Source organism: Apodemus sylvaticus, chromosome 20 (genome assembly GCF_947179515.1).
Source record: "Apodemus sylvaticus chromosome 20, mApoSyl1.1, whole genome shotgun sequence".
In the NCBI taxonomy this organism is placed as follows: Eukaryota; Metazoa; Chordata; class Mammalia; order Rodentia; family Muridae; genus Apodemus; species Apodemus sylvaticus.
In genome coordinates, this window is record NC_067491.1 from 35,159,883 (window position 1) to 35,185,490 (window position 25,608).

At 38.7% G+C, this 25,608-nt stretch overlaps 1 pseudogene; it reads left to right on the forward strand.

Annotated features, from left to right (window-relative positions):
• Positions 1–25,608, forward strand: part of LOC127670522 (uncharacterized) — a 64,217-nt pseudogene that overhangs the window by 33,570 nt on the left and 5,039 nt on the right.

The window sequence follows — 25,608 nt, forward strand, 5'->3', positions numbered from 1 at the left end:
ATACTGAATAAAATCACGTTAATACTATGGATTTGTGTTTTATTTCCAACTCTATTACATTTGTAGTTATTTTTATAGACCTATGCATGGAGAATAAAATAATTATCATGTTTAGTATATATATGTGTGTCTTACATGATGGTAAAAAGTGGATTCCCTGAAAATATTTGACATGATCAAAAAGTAAAGTCAGTATTATCAGAGAGGAAAAAAACCTGGTAGAGTACTTTCCTTCTAACTTTTTTACTTTCTCTTCTGTGTTCAAATAACTGTCTTCTCAGTCTCATGTTTTACTTGGGCTTTGAAAATTAGCTTTAGACACATTCCAAAACAATTCTACACTCAGATAATCATTAACGAATGTTGCCAAGCCTGACCTTTCTAGCCAGACAACCACCTAGGGGTAATTGCTTTATGAGGCCTTTCCCCCATAGAAGAGATTACATCTGCCCTTCAGGCAACTATACTCCTTTCTTTACATTCCAAAATCAATTGATTTATTTGCTTCCTAAATTTTGGAACCACCATAATCCTGAAGAAATTCTCTATTACTTACTACCAGTCTCCTAACCCAAAATTAAAAATAGGATTTGAACTATTTCCCAACATAGCAGAAACCAACAGAAGAAAAATATTAGAATTTGTCATATCCACATAAATTCCCCAGATGTGTCCTGTAGAGACCTCAAACCAATCTTCTTTCCTTGAAACTCTTTAAAAGGACACATATAATATGAATTTCCAATGATGATGATGGTGGGGGAGTGATGATGGTGATGATGATTTTCTAGTTGAAGAAATGATGGATTCAAAGGTTAGAAAAAGTACTCAAATGCACACAGCTCAAAGTTTGCAGACCCAAGATGTAGACCCAGATTCTGCTCAGGCTGTTAGCCCTTTCACTACCTACCTGTTCTCTTTTAACTGAATGGCTGGGGACTTTGCTTAAATGGCAAAGTCGAAGAAAATGCAATCACCTTCTCATTTCCTCTGAAATATCTGTACATTTCCAGTCTCTACTTTGATTTGGTTTGTGCTGTGTGTCTTCTTTTACCAGAGCCTTTTGATGGACTACATCACGATCCATTCAATCCTCAGAGACTCTTCCTGGTATTGGGGGTGAGGAAGATGAGATCACATGCCTTGCATCAGGTCTCAGAGCCACAGACCATCAAATGTAGCCTTTGAACTCCAGGTTGCCCAACTCTGAAGGATTTTGTTACACTCCAAGATTATCTTCAGAGTACCAATTTCAGTGTGCTCAAATCTCTGGGAAGTAGAAGTACAGTGGCGGTAAGCATGGCACCTCATACTTTTTGTGAGTCCAGTTTTGCCACTTATTTGTCTCTCTAGCTCCAGTTTCCTAGTTATTGAAAGAACATCACATTTAAGGGGGATACTACAAAAATAATGCTGCTTGGGAGGTCAAGGCTGAGCATACAAAACAAACCACGGGAGCTTTTTGTATGATGGGAGAACTGCATGGTATCGATTATGCTTTGGTTCTTACTTGTTTGTTGTGCAATTCCTAGAATTGAGAATTTATTCCGTATCAGAGAACTGCACTATTTCTCAGTGAGCACTAGCTAAATAGTACAGAGAAACAATTTTGAAGATCTTGGATGTTCATGCAAACAGCAGAAGTTAGAAAGGCTGTGTATGTAGGTCACTTGTTCACAAAGTGGCATAAGCATGGGATAAACTGATAGGTTTTCTTATTTGGAAATGGATCAGGGAGAGAGTGTTTAACATATAATCTGTGCCCAGTTGTAAAGGTTGAAGAAATGAATATATAGATAGCAAGTTCCATCTTATATTGGTTTATCCATCCAATTCATTAAGCATTCAATGAACATCCCCAGACCTTAAAAGGGGAACGGGCCATCAAAACACCAAGGTAAGGCATAAATTATTGTTTTAAGAGCTGATCTGCTGACAGAGGAAATGGAACACGTGAAGACTGATGACCCAAAGTGGAAAGTTACGCAGGAAGTAACAAGATGCAGATGACATTCAAAGAAGGGAGAGGTACTTCAAACTGAGAGGAGTCAGAACCGATCTGTAGAGAAGATGGCTGACTTCAAGAAAGGTAGCTAGGGAGACATTCTGGGGATGAGAGGGAGATAAGGTGTATGCTTTGGCTCACCATATCTGAGAACAAATATTCACCTTCATTAGGAAGTTGATATTTGCAGTGGAGGTAAGAGGGTATATGGGAGAAACACTTGGTAAGTTACCAATGACACAGATTCTAGCAGGGAGAGGAGAGAAGTGACATTTATTAAGGCTTTGACTTCAGTGGGCAGGGAAATGATATACAGCAGAGACACTGACTCTGAAAACATTCAGGCAGGACATGTAGAAGGGCAGGAGAGAGAATGCACTGTTGTGCACAAACTGTATTTTACCCAATAGTTAACCAGAATCATCTAGAAAGAAATACAGCCTGAATTTGGGCTCATGGCAACAACGTAGGAGAGGAGAAATCTCAAAGAAAGCTTTGCCACGGATTTTCTTTCCTTCTTTTTTTTTTTATTAGATATATTCTTTATTCACATTTCAAATGTTTTCCCCTTTCCTCAAAAATCCCATAACCCATCTCCCCTCCCCTTTCTCCCCAATCAACCCTCTCCCGATTCCATGCCTGGTATTCCCCTATACTGCAGCATTGAACCTTCCCAGGACCAAGGGCCTCTCCTCCCTTTGATGGCCAACAAGGCCATCCTCTGCTGCCTATGCAGCTGGAGCCATGGGTAACTCCATGTGCACTCTCTGGTTGATGGTTTTGTCCCTTGGAGCTCTGGGAGTACTTGGTGGCTCATATTGTTGTTCCTCCTATGGCACTACAAACCCCTTCAGCTCCTTGGATCCTTTCTCTAGCTCCTCCATTGGGGACTCTGTGCTCAGTTCAATGGTTGGCTGAGAGTGTCCCCCTCTATATTTGTCATGCACCAGCATAACCTCCAAGGTGACAGCCATATATACAGTTACAAAACCCAGACACTATTGTGGATGCCCACAAGTGCTTGCTGTCATGGATTTTCTGGGCAGTTTCTCACTCTGGTGTCCCTAGAGTTCCAGGAACTCTAAGGGTACACATGGTGCCTGTCTTAATCAGGCACAAAACATCATGACCAAGAAGCAAGTTGGGGAGGATAAGGTTTAGCCAGCTTACACTTCCACAATGCTGTCCATCACCAAAGAAGTCATGACAGGAACTCACACAGGGTAGGAACTTGGAGGCAGGAGTGGATGCAAGTGCCATGGAAGAATGCTGCTTACGGGCTTGCTTGCCCTGGCTTGCTTCAGTCTGCTTTTTTACAGAACCTAGGACTCCCAGCCCAGGGATGGTGCCACCCACAATGGGCTGAGCCCTCCCCTCTGGGCTTTGAATTGAGAAAATGCCTTACAGCTGGATCTCACGGAGGCATTTCCTCAAAACTTTCTCTGTGATAACTCCAGCTTGTGTCAAGTTGACACTTAAAGCCAGTCAGTATAGTGCCTCAATGACAAGAAGATCAGACAACCTGAGTGACAGATGCAACTGAAGCATGCTTCTGGGGTTGGTGATGGGCAATGGGACTGTGCAAAAGCAGTTGGGCGCCAAGTTCCGCTTGCATCAGAGGATAGGGAAGATCACAACACCAGACCTGCAGTCCTCAAATCCTGACACCCCACCCCCCACCCCCAAGCACAGTCCTCTTCTTCCATCTACTTTATATCAGTTGTGGTTCTGCAAACACATCACTTAAAAAGTGTCTTTGAAGCCTGGTGGTGGTGGTGGCACACGTCTTTAATCCACGCAAAGGTAGCAGAAGCAGATCTCCATGAGTTCGAGGCCAGCCTGGTCTACAGAGAGAGTTCCAGGACAGCCTGGCTACACAGAGAGACCCTGTCTTTAAAAAAACAAAACAACAAAACAAGACAAAACAAAAAAAAAACAAAAAACAAAAAAACCCAACTAACCAAGCAATTAACAAAACAAGCAAACAAAAAACCTGTCACTGTGTTTGGCAGATTAAAAACCTTTGGCCTATGCAGAAGTTTAAGGTTCACAAACAAAAAGACAGAAACAGGACATTTTTTTTAACCTAAGGGGAATAAAAAGAATTGCTTTTTTTGGTCTCCTGTTTCACAAGGACTGGGGTGTTAAAACATTATGGTAGCACGTGTACTTTTAAAATTACAACTGTATTTTTAAACAAACCATTTGTTGGTGAAGCAACTGCAAAAGGCATCTAAAATTACCATGTCTATATTTGATTCATAGAATTGCATATTATAAACGAATGAATACATTCTTCTAGACTATGTTTATAATTCGCTTGTAGGTTGTGATTTTGTAAGTCTGGTTTCATCTGGGATCATATTTTTAAAAAATTAAAATTAAAAAATTATATAATGTGAAATGATCATTTTTACCAATAGTAGCATGTGTAGCAAGAAAATCAATTGCTGGAAAGCCTAAAGCCTTCTTTTACAAGCTGGAAAGAAAGAAAAATTATCTACATATAATGAGAATGTTAATTATGTAAAATCCTAATGCTGTGACTCTTTAATGCAGTTCCTCATGTTGTGGTGACCCTCAATCATAAAATTATTTTCAATGCTTCTTCATAAGCACGATTTTGCTACTGTTATAAATTATATATAAATGTGTGTGTTTTCTGGTGGTCTAAGGCTACCCATGTAAAAAGGTCATTCAACAACAGCCTGAGAAACACTGCCTTACTGAAAGCCATGATATAAAAATTTCAATAAAGCTATGTACTTAAATGGCTATTTGAATGCACAAAAATTATTTTGACATTTAGAATGTACTTGACAGACCTTATATGCCTTGCATTAAATTTTATTCATACTTTGCCATTCTGGTTTCAAAATTATTAAATGAGTTATAATATTTGGTGTCTGACAGCTAGAATGTTACAGATAGTTTTATTAAAAACTTTTAATTCGATTTTGACTTTCTTTTCAATTCTAAATAAAATCAAAGTTAAGCTTCAGGGAAGACTGCAGTACATTTCCCTTCCTCTTCCTCTTCCTCTTTCATCTTCTCTTCTGAACACTTACTGATTTGGGTAAATATTTAGGAACTGAATTTGGTGAGTATTTGATTTTTTCTAACACCATGAAACAATATCCTTTTAGAAGGGTCAGATTGTTTCTCTTCAAACAAGAAATGCCCCTCACAATGTCATATCCACACATAGCATAAGATTTTTGTATGTTAAGAAAATATTTGGTAAGGCCCCAGTCATTCCCTTTGTATGAGCAAAACCATGTGACAAGACAGAGGCTGAGAAAGAAAGAGCCCATTGCACAGAGTGGTATGATGAGGTTAGGCACCATGTCCTTTGGAACAACAATCAGGTCCCTCTTAATTTACTGTTAGGAAGCCAGGAAGACTGAGAAGAATGTGTATGACTTCAGTCATGAAAACTTTTGCATAAAAAGTCAATGAAAATTTGCATAAATATTTATCTCAGTGCTTCTCAAACTCCCAAATGCTGAGATCCTTTAATATAGCTCCTCATATAGAGTGACACCCCCCCAGCAACCACAAAATTATCTCATTGTTATGTCATGGCAATAATTCTGCTACTGTTATGAATTGTAATATAATATCTGACATACAGGATATCTGATATGTGACCCCCCCAGAGGGACTGCACCTACCGGTTGAGAACCATTGACTTATCTCATGGTGCGTTCAAACATTCTAATCAGTATAATCCCATATATATTCATTTCCACTGCCTTGAAAAGGTAAAAACAAAAATGGAGGCTGTCTGTGAGTAGGTGAGACGATAGGGTGACGTTCAGATAATCACCTCTATGCTAGAATTGCTTACATATGCTATAAAAAATAATAAAGAAAAAAATAAGGAAAGTGTATGTGTGTGTGTGTGTGTGTGTGTGTGTGTGTGTGTGTGCGCGTGCGTGTATGTGTGTATGCACATGCACACACACGTGTGATACTTTGAGAAGGGTAAGCACTGAGTGAAGTATTCAAACAGCCATGCCTCTCAAAGTCAGGTGCAATATAATGATATCCAGGTCACAGATTTGTTTTTGTACACAAATTAATACAGGGACATTTTTTCATTTTTCTTTTTTTATTAATTAATTATTTATTTTTATACTCCATATTTTATTCTCCCCCACCCCATCCACCCTCTGACTGTTCCACATCCCATACCTGTCTCCACGTGGATGTCCCCACCCATCACCCCCCCTCACCTTTAAACTTTCTGGAGCCTCCAGTCTCTTTAGGATTAGGTACATCATTTCTGATTGAACTCAGACCAGCAGTCCTCTACTGTTTGTATGTTGAGGGCCTCATGTCAGCTGGTGTATGCTGCCTGTTTGGTGGTCCAGTGTTTGAGAGATCTCAGGGGTCCCGATTAAAGGAGAATGCTGCTCCTCCTACAGGATTGTCCTTCTCCTCAGCTTCTCTCAGCCTTCCCTAATCCAACAACAGGGTTCAGCTCCTTCTGTCCATTGGTTGGGTGCAAATATCTGCATCTGACTCTTTCAGCTGCTTGTTGGGTCTTCTGGAGTGTGGTCATGCTCAGTCCCTTTTTGTGAGCACTCTATAGCCTCAGTAATAGTGTCAGGCCTTGGGACCTCTCTGTGAGTTGGATCCCACTTTGGGTCTGTCGCTGGACCTTCTTTTCCTCAGGCTCCGCTCCATTTCCATCCCTGTAATTCTTTCCAAGAGGAACAATTATGGGTCAGAGTTGTAACTGTAAGATGCTCCCCTCTCCCTCATTTGAAGCCCTGTCTTCCTGTTGGAGATAGACTTTATAAGTTCCCACGCCCTACTGTCAGGCATTTCATCTAAGGTCCCTCCCTTTTAGTCCTGTGAGTGTCTCACCTCCCAGGTCTCTGGTACATTCTGGAGGGTCCCCCCAACCTCCTATCGCCCGAGGTTGCCTGTTTCCATTCTTTCTGCTTGGCCCTCATGGCTTCAGTCCTTTTCCCTCCCCCAATTCCAGATCTGTTCCCCTCTCCCCCGACTCTCTCTCCCACCCCATCCACTTTCCCTCCCAGGTTCCTCCCTCCCCATTTCTGATTGCTTTGTTCTCAGTCCCAAGTGGGACAGAGACATCCTCACTTGGGCACTTCAGTTTGCTGATCTTTTTGAGTTCTGTAGACTGTATCTTTGGTATTCTGGACTTTTTAGCATCCACTTATTAGTGAGAACATACTATACATGTCCTTTTGGGTCCAAGTTATCTCACCCAGGATGGCATTTTCTAGTTCCATCCCTGCCTGCAAAACTCAGGATTTCAGCTACCCAAGTTCAAACTTCCAAGCCTAAAAGAATGATAATAAATCATATCTCCATCACATTTTGACAGCCTTCAGTCTAGGCTTGTCAGATTTTAGACATTATGTAGCTCAAGGGTGTGGGCATCCTCTGTCTATATTGTGTTGTTACCACTTATCATTAAGTGAGACATTATTTCTATGTTCTCCATTCTCTTTGTGGCTGTTTGCCATGGAAATCTTGGTCTTTGGAGGAACCTGAAGCCAAAGGCTTCATGTTTGTCTCTGTCTTTCTGTGTGTACTGCATTCCCTTTGAAGACTCATGTTGCAATGTGGAATTTGGAGCTCCGTGCCTACTTTCTGTGTGGCTTTGTCGGAATCTTCTTCCCTCTGATCTTTGCAAACCAACCCTAGCATCCAATAGATTTTTTTTGATACTCTTTCCACTTCCTTTTTCCTCCTTAACATAATTCATTTCAGAATTATGGATTCTTTTAAACAAAAGGTTAGAAAGAGACAATGGCATCTAGCTGCATCTCTCTTGGGTCTGCATAGATCCTAGGAATCATAATTACAAAGACTCCCTGCTTCCTAGAAGTGGGAGAGGAAAATATATTGGTAGACCATACCACTGCAACTTTCCAATAAATTATTCTCCTATTGAAAGCATGGTCCATGGGAGAAATTAGCAGAGAGGAGTTTCAGTTGGTAAAGCAAGTGCCCTGGTACCCTGCGGATGTGGGATCGTCTGCATCTTGTATAACATCCTCTCTCATGGACTTTGTCAGGCCAGCTGCTGGTTGTTAATACCTGGCTGCCATTTGAAACCAGCCTGCTTTGGGATTTTACATTCTGTGTACTCCAAATCCCCAGTCCTTTGATTCTTTCAAATTAGGGGCCATGGGTCTTTTGATTTAGCACCTTAAAGCCTTCTTTAAAGTCATTGCATGTGCTCTCCAGATGTCCCACATTTCAAGAGTGAAACAGAGTCTCCATGTCCTTGGGTCATAAGTATCCATCTCTTGTCCCTGCTGCCAAGGAGACTTGACTTTTTCCACTACAGTTGTTGTCATTATTGACTTTCATTATTAATAGAAATTTCCACTCAATAGCAATTAAGGTTTTAAGGCTTTTTTGTCCTATTATCTCATTTGATTCTCACGAGAACCCTGAAAACTAGGACAAGTGTCATTATCTATGCTTCTTAACTATTGTCTTTATTAGAACCCTTAAAAGAATTAAACTTAGACGTGTGGATAGAAATTTAAGTTGCTAAAAACACATTCCAGATCACCCCGAGTGAACTGTCCCCCAGGCGTGCATGTCTTATTTCAGTACGGCGAATTGTTACATAGTATCCGAGGTACATATAGACTAATATGTGCAAAACCTTTCTGGTGTAGCCATCAGTTTTGGAAAAGCATTTGATTTAAAATGCACCTGAGTCAGAGTATAGTCCCTGGGCATCAGTTGAAGTCTTCATGAAGAAATTCTCAATATAATAGAAAAGACAATGGTGTTATATCTTTTCTTTTATCTTTCTTTTCTTCCCCTTTCCATTTGTCTTTCCCTCTTCCTTCACCTCTCTTCCTTCCCTTCCTTTTCCTTTCTTCTATGTTCTGCTCTGCCTTTCCTCTCTCCCTTCCTCCTTTTCTCCCTTTTTTTCTTGCCCCTTCTCTTCTCCTCCTTCCCAACTCTTCCCTCCCCCCTTCCTTTTCTTTCTTCCGTCTTTCATTCTTCCTTCCTTCCTTTCTTATTTCCTCCCTTTCTTTCTTTCTTCTTTCTTTCTTTCTTTCTTTCTTTCTTCCTTCCTTCCTTCCTTTCTTTCTCTTTCTTTTTTGCATTTAGACATCACGTAGCTCAAGGGTGTGGGCATCCTCTGTCTATATTGTGTTGTTACCTCCTATCATTAAGTGAGACATTATTTCTATGTTCTCCATTCTCTTTGTGGCTGTTTGCCATGGAAATCTTGGTCTTTGGAGGAACCTGAAGCCATAGGCTTCATGTTTGTCTCTCTGTCGGAATCTTCTCCCCTATTTTAGCAACTAATTATCCTCTATTCATTTACATGCTCAGCTCATTAGCTGGTTAATTTATTACTTGTCATTTTTTCTTTCTCCTCTCTTATCCCTTTCCTTGAATGTATATGCAGAAATAAAAGTTTCTAATCTCAGTGATCTAAAATCATTGAAGCAATTATAACTTCAAAGGTTGTGATTTCATTGGGCCAATCATAGAATCAACTGATGTTATAGTTGTGTGTATAGACTTCACTAGAATATGAGGGCTTTTATTTCAGTAACACATCTTTTGTGATTTAGACGCTCACATCCACCCTTTCTTTTGACTAGATGTTTCCATTCTCCATGAAGTGGATTGGATTTCCCAACGCTGTAGAACTAAGCAGTAACTGAGCCAGAATGTAAAACAGTACTCGAAAGGTACCAGTCTATAATTGTTCAGAAGCACGAATGGAAAATGGTTAAGTTCAAATTTGGATCCAAGTCACAGAACACAGACAGACCCTTGGGAAAGGTTGTTAGAGGGCCCCATTTAATAACATGCTGCTCCTCTGGAATTCTCTGCCAAGCAATTACAATTTTCTCCTGGGAAAGATCTAATGAGGTTGGGATATTATTGGTATTGTCTTCTCATTCCTTGGCTCTTTTTACAGTTTTTCAATTGGCACAGTGACTTCATGAGGCAATTTCCCTGACATAGCCTTGGTTGACATGACTCGATATAAAGATTATATTTATATTGTACATATAATGCATAGTTATTAATTTCACCTTCTTTTAGCAGTCAGAAATATCCCATTCAGGGAAGGCAAGATGTCTCATCAGGTGAGGGTGTTTGCTACCAAAGCTGATGATTTGAGTTAGATCCCTGGGAACTACGTAATTGAAAAAAAAAAAGAAAGAAAGAAAAACCAACCCAAGATAGCATAGATTTGCTACTTTTCCAATTATTTCAGTGCAGGCACTGATTCTCTAGCCATATAGTTCCTTGCAAACTATTCATGGCTGATCTTCAGTACAATGACTCAGTTGCAATTGCTCTTACCACAAACTGACCAGGTCACATTCTAATCATTCAAGTCTTAACCCTGCTTTCCTGAATGAGCAGTGCTGCATCTAAAGTTCAGTGCTTACTTCTCAGCTTTCTTGCAATTTAACACACTAGGAAGCAAGGTTTGCTAGCTAGTGTGAGACTAGAAACTTGGAATTAAAAACAGAAATTTCTACCTACAGAGTACTGGGGGGCAACAGTCTGAAATCACTGTAAGGGTGTTTCCCTTTGGATGCCCTACAGGAAAATCAGTTTCCTACCTCTGGTTTCTGGTAGGCCTAGATGGTTTTTGGCTTGTGCAGCATAACCCCAACCTCTGCTGCCATATTTTCCTGATGCTTTTTTTTTTTTTCCTGTCCTCTGTTTCTTCCCTATTATTTCTTCTTTGGAAACTAATTACTGCACTTAGATCCCACCTTATATTCAGGATCACTCCAGCTCAATAGTCACTCAACTATACATACACGATTTTATTCCTCCAAATAGGATCATAATCACAGACCACAGAGATTAGAAAATGGAAATCGTGTGTGGGTAATAACCTATGTAAGCACATATGCATTGCTCTGAAAAAACAACCCATGCATATTCTCAGATCAAGATGGATTTTTCTGTGTGTGTTCCCCCCCCAAAGCTTTATAACTGCTAAACTTGTTGATCATTTATCCCAAATACTTCAGTCCAGAAATCCTGAGAAAAGTAGTTTTGTTTTTGTTTTGAATTTTAAATTATAGTACCTGGTACATGGTGAGCATTGAAGAACACTTTACAACATGATGGAAATTAATAGTGTGGTCATTTTTAAAGACAGTCCTTTCTTCCTTCTTAAAGTTTTGTTTATTGAGCACTCGAAGACTACACTCACTTTTAAAAGTGAAAGGCTGGTGATAACAGGAACTCAGTTGATTTATGAGAGCTAGGATTCTAGATTTCAGGCAGAAAAAAAAAGCATGACAACATTCTCTTGCAAATGAGACCTTTCACATGATGAAGATTATTCACCACACAGATCTGGTTTTACCAAAGTCACTACAATCTAAGAGAATTGGGAGTCTGTCTTATTTTATTAGACCAGATTCACATTCCTCTGAGTTTAGGCTGTTGTGATGGGAATCTCCATTGTCAACTTGACTGGTTTTAGAACCACCTAGAAGATTGGTTGAGACACACACACTATAAACATTCCTTTGAGGGCATTTTCAAAGAGGATTAGCTTTAGTGGGGATGAATTAACCTGAATGTAAGTGGCACCATCCCACTGGCTGAGCACAAGGACAGATAAAAAGAGGGGAAATAGAAAAGAAACTGAATGTCAACACTCCCTTTTTGCTTTCTGACCGCCATGATAGAAAGACTAACCCTTCAACTCCTTCCTCAAGTTATTTCTGTTACATATTATGTTATGGTGCTAATTCTAAAAATTCTTCCAGATATGCTCTGGTTTCCTGCATTACAAGTTTTCTTTCCCCAAGACAAAGAACTTAGTTGCTTCCTTGACCCTAAAGTGAAAAATCATAAGGAGGCATCCCTTCTTTAATGGATCCCATGCAGTCAATTTCCTCACCACAGGAGTGGAAGGTCATCTCATTAGGGTGCCTAGCCACCTTCTCACCTCCCAGAGAAGTCTTTTATTTTGAGCTGGTGTGCTGTTGACAGTCAGGAAAGAAAATGTTTATCAGCTGGTTTGAAAATGTGAGCTTCGGGATCTTTGATCACTGCAGGTGTCACTGGGGTCAGAGTCTGTCTGCATGGAGAACAGTCTGCAAATTGCTACTGGGTGGGAGGCTGGGATCCGATTCTGGATCTTGGCTGTCCAAGATTCAGTAAGCAGCTCTGAAGCTGTGACTTCAGAAATTGAAACAGAAATGGCCTTTAACCAGTGTGAAAGCTTTGAAGGCCATCTTGTAGATGAAGATGAACAACCTTTTGGCATTTGTGAGATATTGCAGGTGATTCCAGTGTTGCTGTTGTACCCAACTCCAGAAAAGGTATGTAAAAGGGGAGCACTTGAAGTTACTTTTGACCTCCGCTGGAGGCCAGCCCAGTGAGACAGTTTTATTTTATGAGACTGGACATTCCTTGAGATCAGGGGTCTATGCCTTTCTTATTCAGATCCTTGTCCTCAGATTCATAACCATAGTCTCCACTTTGTTGGGAGAATGAAGGTCTGCCTAGCAGATGCAAGACAGGGCTTTCTTGTCTTGATGGAATTCCCAAACAAGATAGATGTAAAACTCCTTAATGTTTATAGCTTCCTGCCAAGGTACCAGTTGTTTGTTTAGATACATGGCTACACTTCAACAATTCTGTGAATTTCATTTAGTTCAAGTATCTGACAGATGAAATAAATATTGTTATGGCGCTGGATGCCAGCACAGATGATAGGGCTTTACCTGGACTTCTTTCAAAGTGAGGAGATTGTTTCCTCATGCTTGGGTCAGTGTTATAGATGGACTGTTTCTATGGATTGTCTTCCCAGGTTAGTACACTTACTTAAGAAGGCTTCAGAGCATTGTATCTTAGGACTAAACATCCCCCAACCCCTTCTGAGTGTGTTTCCTATTTTAGCACCGTGCTGGACATAATTACTTTTCCTCAACTTATCCTCTAAAATTAGAATGTTAAATATGACTGAGTGGCTACATAAAGTTATCTGAACATCTTAAAAAGTGGTTTCACTTTGAGATTTCATCTTATGCCAGTTAGAATGGCAAAGATCAAAAAGCAACTGACAATATATGCCAGAAGAGGTGCAGGGTACCGGGATACACAACCACATTCACGGTTGGTGGGATTACACAATAGTGTAGTCCCCATGGAAATCAGCATGGAAAATTCTCAAGAAACTGAAAATAAATCTACCCTATGACCCAGCAAAATTACCCTTGGCATATGCCCAAAAACTTGACATCCTGCTCCACAGATACTTGTTCAGCCATGTTCACTGCTGTTCTACTCACAATAGCTAGGAAATGGAAACAACCTAAATGTCCTTCAACCAATGAATGGATACTAGAATGCTACCCAATGGTAAAGAAAAATGTTGAATTTGCAGGTAAATAGGAAGAACTGGAAAAGATAATATTGAGTGAGGTAACCCATACCCAGAAAGCCAAATGTATGTTCTCTCCAATTGAAAGCTGCTAGTTCCAAATCTTCAGATATGAGATGTACACTGGAGTAACCATGGAAACCATGGAAGTTAATGGGACCATTGGCTATAGGTGAGGAGGAACAATAGAGAGGGGAATATCGGGGTACAGGTGCTCTGATGGGGCAAGGGAGAAGTGAGGGAGTTCTAATGAGGAAGGGGAGATGAATACAGACAAAAGAGGGTGCATTAGTCAAGGTTCTTTAGAGTAAAATAATTTCTAGAATTAGTCTTACTAAATATACAGAAAGGAGATATGCTAGAATGACTTACAGGTTGTGGTCCAGTGAATCCAACATGGCTGCCTGTGAACAGAAGGTCCAAGAATCTTGTAGTTGTTCAGTCTAAAAGTTTGAATATTTCAGTGCATCTTCAGTATATGCAGGAATCGCAAAGAAGCCGGCTTTAATGCCAGTAAAGGAATAGACTTTCTAACAAGGCAAGAACAAGTAAGCAAAGAGCAAAAACTCCTTCTGTGCCTTTATATTGACTCCTAGCAGAAAGTGTGGTCTAGGTTAGAGATGAGTCTTTCTACCTCAAAAGATCTGAGTTAAAGGTATGCCTTCCCACTTAAAAGGTCCAGTTTAGAATTGGTTCCTACCACTTTGAATTAAGCAAAAGTCCTTAACAGCTGTTCCCCTCCATTTTGAGGTTTTAGTTAATTCCAGATCTAGTCCAAGCAAGACTTGACAAGCAAGAAAATGCGTCACAGAGGGGAAGAGTAAAATAACATTAAGAATGTCTGAAAAGGTCATAAAGAATAATATACTATTAAAAATGTATCTCCTGTACACATGATTCCTGTCAAAAATGTGGTAGAGGAATGCCTTGTCAGGCAGCAGTGGGAAGAGAGGTCCTTGGTCCTATGAAAGTTCAAGAGATGCCCCAGCATGGGGAAATCAAGTGAGGGGTAGGTGGGAGTGAGTTGGGTGGGAGGGAAAACAGGAAAAGGGTATAACATTTGAAATGTAAATGAGGGATATATTCAATAAAATTTTAAAAAATGTATTCCCTCAAAATCCTACAATTCATGTAAGTCTGTGTATCAATGTACATATAATGTTTAAATAAAATTTTCTTCTCTTGGCTGACTCCCTAACAGAAATCCTAACACCAGGCATAAAAATCCCCCTGTTGAGTAGTTCTTTGGACAACCCAAGAGACTTCCAAAAACATTATAAGCTCTTTGTTGACCTTCAAGTTGTAAGGTTAGTTCTTATGCAGAAGGCACCATACACTCAGACACAGGGGCCGTGCGACGCTGCACTAGAACTGATTTGTAACAGTCCTCCTTGAGGACTGTCTTTAGTCACATCTGAAGGTACCATGCAAGCTTCTAAAGAAGAGAAGCAACCAACAGTTCTACACAGCTATGATGCCCATGAACCACAGGAATGACTAGCATGGCACAGTAATTCTAAGAGTTCTTTAGTGACAAATGTACTTTGGTGGTAACCAGCAACTCTCTCATTGCACTCAAAACCTTGTAGCTAGGAGGAAAATCATGCATGGGGCTGGAAACCTAGCTACCAACTACCCAGGGATAGTGAAGTCATGGATCTTGGAGGAGAACTTATAACCATCACTTTACTAAATCAGCATAATCCTTAACTACACTTTAACTTTTGCCCTTAATAATTAATAACTAATTATTGGAAATTAATGGAACAATAATTAATGGGGAAAGAGGCTACAAATTTGAAAGCAGACAAGGAGAGGGTTTTGAGGGAGGAAAGGGAGGAAATGGTATAATTAAGTTACAGTCTCAAAACTAAAAGAAAGATTTCTCAAACAATATTTGTTTATAGTCTTCGGAGTTCCAGAATCTCTATTTTATGTTCTTTATGTGAAATGTCATTTCCTGGTCCAGGCCAACAAGTTTGTATCCTGATATTAAGTCTTACTTGTCCTCGGCTGTACAAACTTTAAGCTCAATTTTCACATAGATTTCCAGGGTATTAAAAACTACTTGGTATTCTAATACAATTAAGTGTCATTTAATTATGTTGTTACCACTTCCAAGAAAACTAGATAAAACAGATCTCTAGCTATTCTTGGATTTGACTGTTAGAAAAATGAGTACCAACCTGGGGGAATAATGATACATTGAATACGTTTGTTAAAGGGCGATGCAAAAATTTGATATCTAAGTATCTGGGAGGAACTTGTATCTCTCAGCTCTCGAGTTTTATCAAAATTGGGGTAAAAACCCATTGTAAATCCGAGGTTCCTTAGAGATTGAAAGGGACTCAAAAGTACCAAGCAAGAACTTCCCTTTCATTAAAAAAAAGTCTTATGATTTTAATTTAATTTTTCTTCCACAACTTTCTTTCCCCTTTGTCATCTTCTTTCTTCTAATTTCAGATGCTTCAATTCTCCTATATTAAATAAAGTTACATTATCACTGAATATGCATTAAATATTAGTGGGAAACAATTGAAACAATATTAATTAGTTTTTAACTATTATCTATTGAGTAATATTCCATAGTATGTATATACATTATATATAATACAGAAAACTTCAGTATGTAACATAGATGTTGGACACTACTTCTCTGAGGGCAGGATTTCTTTGAATGGTCTTTGGACCTATTTCTCAGCTTATTTTAATTTTATTAGTTACTGTCAAGAATTGTCATAGAGATAATAACAGTCTGTACCCTTTCAACCTTTACAAATGAGTAACAATGATGCCATCTAAAGGGTCTAAGAAAAGTTCTGTCCTATTGGGGTTTCTGAAGGAGAAAACAGAGAACATGGCATATTTATTTAAATATAAGGAGAACTAAAATATGTGGTTTCTGGGCTGTGATGGAGGTTGGTAGAATGCAACATCTCTAAGATGACTATGGTAGACAGTTACTTCTATCTTCATGTTCTATCTCAGCCAATCTTTCATTCCAATGTAAGAATGAAAGGAAATGTCTTTGCTCACATTCCTTGGTAGACCAAGGATTCAAAATACTAAGTTCTGACCTAAAGTATTCCTTGCTCCCCTTTTCATTTATACCCCACGTATTAGATTATAACACCCAAATAGGAAGCAACTTGGTAGAGAAATGGCTGGCAAACTGTTGGGGCTATATTTCAATGACAGAAGCTATCTACCAAATGAGAACACAGAGTATGATGTAGATGTCCTTGTCAGGTCTATAAGAAGCAGGGCTTAGGTTTTTATATGCTCATGAGTTACATCTCATTGCTCTAATAGTTATTTCTATATAAAAAATTGTTCTGAACTTCATAGTAGAAAACAATATTATTATTACTATTACGGCTGGTGTCTGAAATATCCTGCCCAGGCTCCTGAGTTTGAACACCTCCTTCTCAGTTGTGACACTGTTTTAGAAAGTTTCAGAATCACTGGGAAAGGGATCCTGGCTGGTAGAAGTGAATCATTGTGGGCAGGCTTTCTGGGACAGTTCTCTGCTTCCTGATGGCTACAGTGTGAACAAGCCTCAGCTGGCTCTTGCTACTACAGATCAGAGTTATATCTGCTTGAGTGCTTGCTTCATCAAGACCAATGAAGATGGCTCCAAAACCTTGAGTACAATCTGTCCCTGTCGAACATTTTGTCATTTCATGAGAAATGTACTAACACATTTACTGTCCCACCATTGCTGGTGACCAGAGACTTGGTTCTGTGGATTTGCTGGCCTCAAGACCTATAGAAAGAACATAATCAAAGTGTTGGTAAGGACTGGCTGGCTCTGAAGGCTCATCTGAGGAGACAGAATCCCAGCTCCCTTATACCAGTGGTTCCCAACCTTCCTAATGCTGTGACCCATTAACAATTCTTCAAGTTGTGGTGACCACAATCATAACATTTTATTGCTAACTTATTACTGTCATATTTTGCTACTGTTATAAATTGTAGCTTAATGTAATGTTTTATGTAAATATTTGTTTTGCTATAATCTTAGGCAACCACTGTGTAAGTTTCATTCAACCCCCAAAGGAGTTAGGAGCTACAGATTGAGAAGTATTGTTTTGTATGTTTCTAATGTGTTATTAGAGAATACCTTTTAATATCTTTGAATTCACTGGCATTAACACCCCTCTATAAAATGTCACACTATTACAGCTGAGCAACCTCAGACAGCAAGTGGGAGAGGTAGACAGGAAAGAGCTCGCTTTACAATTGAAGTGACATCCCATACCACAATCTCATTAAAATTATATTTGTCAAATTCAGTTTGTACTGAAGCAGAGGGATAATATAGAGATTCAGGCAGCAATGTTATAGTCTGCCAACCATTCTTGCCATCATCAGCTGTCACCCTAGAGAAATATGGCCACACAGAGGAAGATAATGCAAATCCAAGGAATGAAAAACAATGAACTAAATCTTTTATACAAAAAGAAATGCAACAGATTATTTTAAAAGGCACTTTAAAAAAAGCTTAATGGACCTGTGCCCAGAGCTGATCCTGTGCTACAGTGCTCTACACCAAAATACTGCCAAGAGAGAGCTGGTCTCCCAGCAGTGACGATACACCTGTGAGCACAGGTAAGACCACTACTTCTGCTCAAATTCTTGGCTCAAGAGGGACCTGCTTAGGCCCCTCAGGACACAGGAACCAAGTAACAGCTGGGGACAGGATTCTTCTGGTTTCTGTATGCACCCACAGCTCTCCATACCCATACTCCTCCTGGAGAGAACTGGTCTCCCAGGAGTACTAACACACAGGCTTGCAGAAGGGAAAAGCACAGTCAGAGGCAGCTAACACCAAAGATAACCAGATGGCAAGAGGCAAAAGCAAGAACATAAGCAACAGCTACCAAGGCTACTTGGCATCATCAGAACTCAGTTCTCCCACAATAGCAAACCCTGGATACCCCAAAACACCAGAAAATTAAGACTCTGATTAAAATCACATCTCATGATGATGATAGAGGACTTTAAGAAGAATATAAATAACTCCCTTAAAGAAAAACAAGAACTGGTAAACAACTAGAAGCCCTTTAAAAATAAAAACAAAAATCCCTTAAAGAATTACAGGAAAACACAACCAAACAGGTGAAGGAATTGAAAAAAACAATCCAGGATCTAAAAATGGAAATAAAAACAATAAAGAAATCACAAACAGAAACAACCCCGGAGCTAAAAATACTAAGAAAGAGCTAAGGAATCATAGATGGAAGCATCACCAACAGAATAAAAGAGATAGAAGAGAGAATCTCAGGTGCAGAAGATACCATAGAAAACATTGACACAACAGTCAAAGAAAATGCAAAATGCTTCTACCCCAAAACACCCAGGAAGTCCAGGACACAATAAGAAGACCAAACCTAAGGATATTAGGCATAGAAGAGAGTAAAGATTCCCAACTTAAAGGGCCAGCAAATGTCTTCAACAAAATTATGGAAGAAAACTTCCCTAATCTAAAGAAAGAAATGCCCATAAACATACAAGAGGCCTACACAACTCCAAATAGATTGGACCAGAAAAGAAATTCCTCCCATCACATAATAGTCAAAATACCAAATGCACAAAACAAAGAATATTAAAGGCAGTAAGGGCAAAAAATCAAGTAACATATAAAGGCAGACCTATCAGAATTACACCAGAATTCTCACCAGAGACTATGAAAGCTAGAAGATCCTGGGCAGATGTTATATAGACCCTAAGAGAACACAAATGGTAGCCCAGGCTACTTTACACAGCAAAACTCTCAATTACCATAAATGGAAAAACCAAGATATTCCATGCCCAAAATAAATTTACATAATATCTTTCTACAAATACAGCCCTACAAAGGATAATGGAAGGAAAACACCAATACAAGGAGGGAAACCACACCCAAGAAAAAGCAAGGAATTAATCTTTCAACAAACCCCAAAGAAGATAGTCACAAAACACAAAAATAACTTTAAAAATAACAGGAAGTAACAATCACTATTCCTTACTATCATTTAACATCAATGGACTCAATTCCTCAATAACAGACAGAATAACAAAATAACAGACAGAATAACAGATTGGGTATGTAAATAGGACCCAACATTTTGCTGCATACAGGAAACACACCTCAGTGTCAAAGAAAAAACACTACCTCGGAGTAAAGGGCTAGAAAACAATTTTCTAAGAAACAAGCCAGAGTAGTCATTCTAATATTGAATAATATCAATTTTCAACCAAAAGTTATAAAATCATTTGAAATGTAAATAAATTATATCGAATAAAAAAATTTTTAAAAAAATGTAAAAAAAAAAGGATAAGGAAGAACACTTCTATTTATCAAAGGAAAAATCTACCAAGAACTCTCAATTCTGAACATCTATGCACCAAATGCAAGAGCACTCACATTCATAAAAGATACTCTACTAAAGCTAAAAGCACACATTGCATCTCACAAAATAATAGTAGGAGACTTCAAAACCCCACTCTCATCAATGGTCAGATCATGGAAACAGAATCTAAATAGAGACACATTGAAACTAACAGAAGTTATGGACCAAATGGATTTAACATATATCTATAGAACATTTCATCCTAAAACAAAATAATATACCTTCCATGTACCTCATGATACCTTCTCCAAAACTGACCATATAACCAGTCACAAAAAAGGCCTCAACAGTTACAAGAAGATTGACATAATCCCATGCATCCTATCAGATCACCATGGACTAAGGCTGGTATTCAATAGCAATAAAACAACAGAAAGCCCACATATACATGGAAGCTGAACAATGCCCTACTCAATGATAATTTGGTCAAGGAAGAAATAAAGAAACAAATTAAAGACTTTTTAAGAATTTAATGAAAGTAAAGGCACAACATACCCAAATATATGGGACACAATGAAAGCAACACTAAGAGGTAAACTCAGCTCTGAGTGCCTTCAAAAAGAAACTGGAGAGAGCATACACTAGCAGCTTAACAGCACACCTGAAAGCTCTAGAACAATAAGAAGCAAATATACAGTATTCCCGCCACCATTTGCACCAGGGAGCCTGGATACACCACAGCCTTCTGTGCATAGCCTGCCAGGGGAGAGAGATCTCCCAGCAGCACTTTCGCTTCTGAGTGCAGCAGTAAGATCTCTACTTTCTCTGTGGAGGGGACCAGCTAGGAGCACACAAGGCATAATATCAGTGGAGCAGCTGGGACAGAAGTCTTCCTGCCACCATTTGCACCAGGGAGTTGGAAAACTCCACAGCTTTCTGTGCATAGCCCACCAGGAGAGAGAGAGAGATCTCCCAGCAGTACTTTCACTTTTGAGCTCAGAGGAGCAAGGATGCATGCTTACAGGCCTACAGGAGGAACAAACTCCAGCCAGAGACAACAATACCAACTAGCACCAAAGATAACCAGCTGGTGAAAGGCAAGCACAAGAACCCAACCAACAGAAACCAAGGCCACATGGCAACATCAGAACCCAGTTTTCCCACCACAGCAAGTCCTGGTTACCCCAACACACCAGAAAAGCAAGAGCTGGATTTAAAATTGTATCTCATGAAGCCCTCTCCTGAGGTTAACCAAGGTTAACATCAATCAACAGGTAAAATCCCTTAAAGATGGAAACACAAAAACCCCTTAAAGAATTACAGGAAAATGCAAACAATCAAGTGAAGGAACTGAACAAAACCATTCAGGATCTAAAAGTGGAAATAGAAACAATAAAGAAATCACAAAGTGAGACATTTCTGGAGATAGAAAACCTTAGAAAGAATTCAGAAGTCATAGATGCAAGCATCAACAACAGAATACAAGAGATAGAAGAAAGAACCTCAGGTGCTGAAGATACCATAGAAAACGTTGACTCAACAGTCAAACAAAATGCAAAATGCATAAAGCTGGTAACCCAAAACATCCAGGAACTCCAGGACAAAATGAGAAGGCCAAATCTAAGAATTATAGGTATAGACAAGAGCGAGCAAAGATTTCCAACTTAAAGGACCGATAAATATCTTCAAAAAAAATCATAGGAGAAAACTTCCCTAACCTAGAGAAAGAGATGCCCATGAACATACAAGAAGCCTTCAGAACTCCAAACAGATTGGACCATAACAAAAACTCCTCCCGGCACATAATAATCAAAACACCAAATCACCAATCAAAGAAAGAATTTTAAAAGCAGTAAGGGAAAATGGGTAAGTAACTTATAAAGGCAGATCTATCAGAATTACACCAGACTTCTCACCAGAGACAATGAAAGCTAGAAGATCCGGGGCAGATCTCATACAGACCCTAAGAGAACACAAATGCCAGCCCAGGCTACTATTCCCAGCAAAAATCTCAATCATCATAGATGGAGAAACCAAGATATTCCACGATAAAACCAAATTTGCACAATATCTGTCCACAAATCCAACCCTACAAAGGATAACTGATGGAACTGCCAACATAAGGAGGGAAACTATACCCTAGAAAAAGCAAGAAAGTAACCTTCTTCCAACAAACCCAAGAGAAGATACCCACACAAACATAAAAATAACATCAAAAATAACAGGAAGCAATAATCACTATTTCTTAATATTGTTTAACAATAATGGACTCAACTCCCCAATAAAAAGACATAGACTAACAGAAATATTTCTCTTGTAAACCTTCAATTTATCAGAAAATGTTTGCAATTCCCCTTTTAATTAATTTAGTAATTTTTTATGTCTACCATTTTATCTGAATTATTTTTCATGATAATCTTCAACTTTAATATGTCTTTCTACACATTTTCTCTATTTTTTCAGAAATGTTTTCAATGTAAATCTTTGATTTTATAACAAATGTTTCTAATTCCACCTTCAATTAACCTAGAAAGTTTTTATATCTACCATTTTATATGTAAATTTTTCCATGAAATAGTCAGTTTTAACGTGTTTGTCTATATATTTCTTGAATTTTACCAGAAATATTTTCCATGTAAATTTTCAATTTTATCTGAAAATGTTTATGATTCCACCTTCAACCAACTTAGAATTATCCTTATGCCTATCATTTTATCTGTATAATTTCCATAATAATCTTTAATTTTAACATGCTTTTCTATATATTTCTTCAATTTTATCAGAAATATTTTCCATGTAAATCTTCAAGCTTATCAGAAAACGTTTATAATTCCACTTTCAATCAACTTAAGAATACTTTTATGCCTACCATTATTATATCTATATAACATTTTCCATGATAATCTTCCATTCCAACATGTTTTTCTTCATTTTTCTACAATTTTATCTGAAATATTTTGCATGTAATTCTTTAATTCTATCATAAAGTGTTTCTATTCCATATTTCAATTAATTTAGCAATGTTTTACATGTCTATCACTTTATTCTTTAATTTCCCATGAAAATTGTCAATCGTAATATGTTTATCTGAAATATTTTCCATGTAAATCTTTAATTTTATCATAAAGTATTTTTACTTCCTTTTTCAATAAAAAATAAAGTTAAAAGAAGAAGAAGAAGAAGAAGAAGAAGAAGAAGAAGAAGAAGAAGAAGAAGAAGAAGAAGAGGAGGAGGAGGAGGAGGAGGAGGAGGAGGAGGAGGAGGAGGAGGAGGAGGAGGAGGAGGAGGAAACAAATACACCCCAGAGGAGAAGAGGATGGCAGGAAATAATCAAATCAGGGCTGAATTCAACCAAGTAGAAACAAAAAGAACTATACAAAGAATCAACAAAACCAGGAGCTGATTATTTGAGAAAATCAACAAGATAGATGAACCCTTAGCCAGACTACCCAGAGGGCACAGATTCAGTATCCAAATTAACAAAATCAGAAATAAAAAGGGAGATATAACCACAGAAATTGAGGACATTCAAAAAATCATTAGATATTATGACAAATATCTATATTCAACAAAACTAAAAAATCTGGATGACATGGATACTTTTCTAGACAGATACCAAATACCAAAGTTAAATCAGGATCAGATAAACCATTAAAACAGTCCCATAACCCCTAAAGAAATAGAAGCAGTCATTGAAAGTCTCCCATCCAAAAAAAAAAAAAAAAAAAAACCCCAGGACTATATGGGTTTAGTGCAGAATTCTATCAGACCTTCAAAGAAGACTTTCTACCAACACTTCTTTTTTTTTTTTAAAGCTAATTTTATTTATTTTCAAAATAATTCTTTGTATTTTACATATGTGGGATTTTTTTTAATTTTTTTATTTGATATAATTTATTTACATTTCAAATGATTTCCCCTTTTCTAGCCCCCCCCCACTCCCCGAAAGTCCCGTAAGCCCCCTTCTCTTCCCCTGTCCTCCCTCCCACCCCTTCCCAGTTCCCCGTTCTGGTTTTGCCAAATACTGTTTCACTGAGTCTTTCCAGAACCAGGGACCACTCCTGCTTTCTTCTTGTATCTCATTTGATGTGTGGATTATGTTTTGGGTATTCCAGTTTTCTAGGTTAATAACCACTTATTAGTGAGTGCATACCATGATTCACCTTTTGAGTCTGGGTTACCTCACTTAGTATGATGTTCTCTAGCTCCATCCATTTGCCTAAGAATTTCATGAATTCATTGTTTCTAATGGCTGAATAGTACTCCATTGTGTATATATACCACATTTTTTGCATCCACTCTTCTGTTGAGGGATACCTGGGTTCTTTCCAGCATCTGGCAATTATAAATAGGGCTGCTATGAACATAGTAGAACATGTATCCTTATTACATGGTGGGGAGTCTTCTGGGTATATGCCCAGGAGTGGTATAGCAGGATCTTCTGGAAGTGAGGTGCCCAGTTTTCAGAAGAACCGCCAGATTGCTTTCCAGAGTGGTTGTACCAATTTGCAACCCCACCAGCAGTGGAGGAGTGTTCCTCTTTCTCCGCACCCTCTCCAATACCTGCTGTCTCCTGAATTTTTAATCTTAGCCATTCTGACTGGTGTAAGATGAAATCTCAGGGTTGTTTTGATTTGCATTTCCCTAATGACTAATGAAGTTGAGCATTTTTTAAGATGCTTCTCTGCCATCCGAAGTTCTTCAGGTGAGAATTCTTTGTTTAACTCTGTACCCCATTTTTTAATAGGGTTGTTTGGTTTTCTGGAGTCTAACTTCTTGAGTTCTTTATATATATTGGATATTAGCCCTCTATCTGATGTAGGATTGGTGAAGATCTTTTCCCAATTTGTTGGTTGCCGATTTGTCCTCTTGATGGTGTCCTTTGCCTTACAGAAACTTTGTAATTTTATGAGGTCCCATTTGTCAATTCTTGCTCTTAGAGCATACGCTATTGGTGTTCTGTTCAGAAACTTTCTCCCTGTACCGATGTCCTCAAGGGTCTTCCCCAGTTTCTTTTCTATTAGCTTCAGAGTGTCTGGCTTTATGTGGAGGTCCTTGATCCATTTGGATTTGAGCTTAGTACAAGGAGACAAGGATGGATCAATTCGCATTCTTCTGCATGCTGCCCTCCAGTTGAACCAGCACCATTTGTTGAAAAGGCTATCTTTTTTCCATTGGATGTTTTTAGCCTCTTTGTCGAGGATCAAGTGGCCATAGGTGTGTGGGTTCATTTCTGGATCTTCAATCATGTTCCAACACTTCTTAACTCCACAAAATAGAAACTGAAGAAACAGTACCCAATTCATTCTATGAAGCCACACTCAGACTACATATTCTCCCTTGGAGATGGAATGCTTTCTGTCTAGTCAGAAACCTGACACAATTTTTTTTCATAGAGGACTTCATAAGAGATTTTTTTTTCTACTTCTATCATGGCTGGAAGAGAAGCTTTTATGGGATGTGCATTATGGCTGCTGGTTCTAGAGATACTGAAACACGTGGTGGTGACCATTTTTGTACTTCAGAGGAGAGAACCAGATTTTCAAAAAGCAACATGGATGAATCTTAGAAAGTAAAATCAAAACCAAAATGACTTGTTGCATAATGCCTCTGTTGATGCAAATTTAAGAGAAACTATGGGGAAAAGTTGATGCCTACGATTGTTTTCTTGCACTTGGGAATAATGAAGAATATGCAAGTACATGTTGTAATTTGTTACTAAGGAAAACCCTGAACTTTAGAGTCAGGACTTTGGTGAGGGCTTAGCTGGGTGATATTTCCTCCATGTTACATTAAGTGGGGTGACAGACATTAAATTAATTGGGGTGATGATATGGAGCAGTAAAAGATCATTCAGATAGCCTCACTCATAT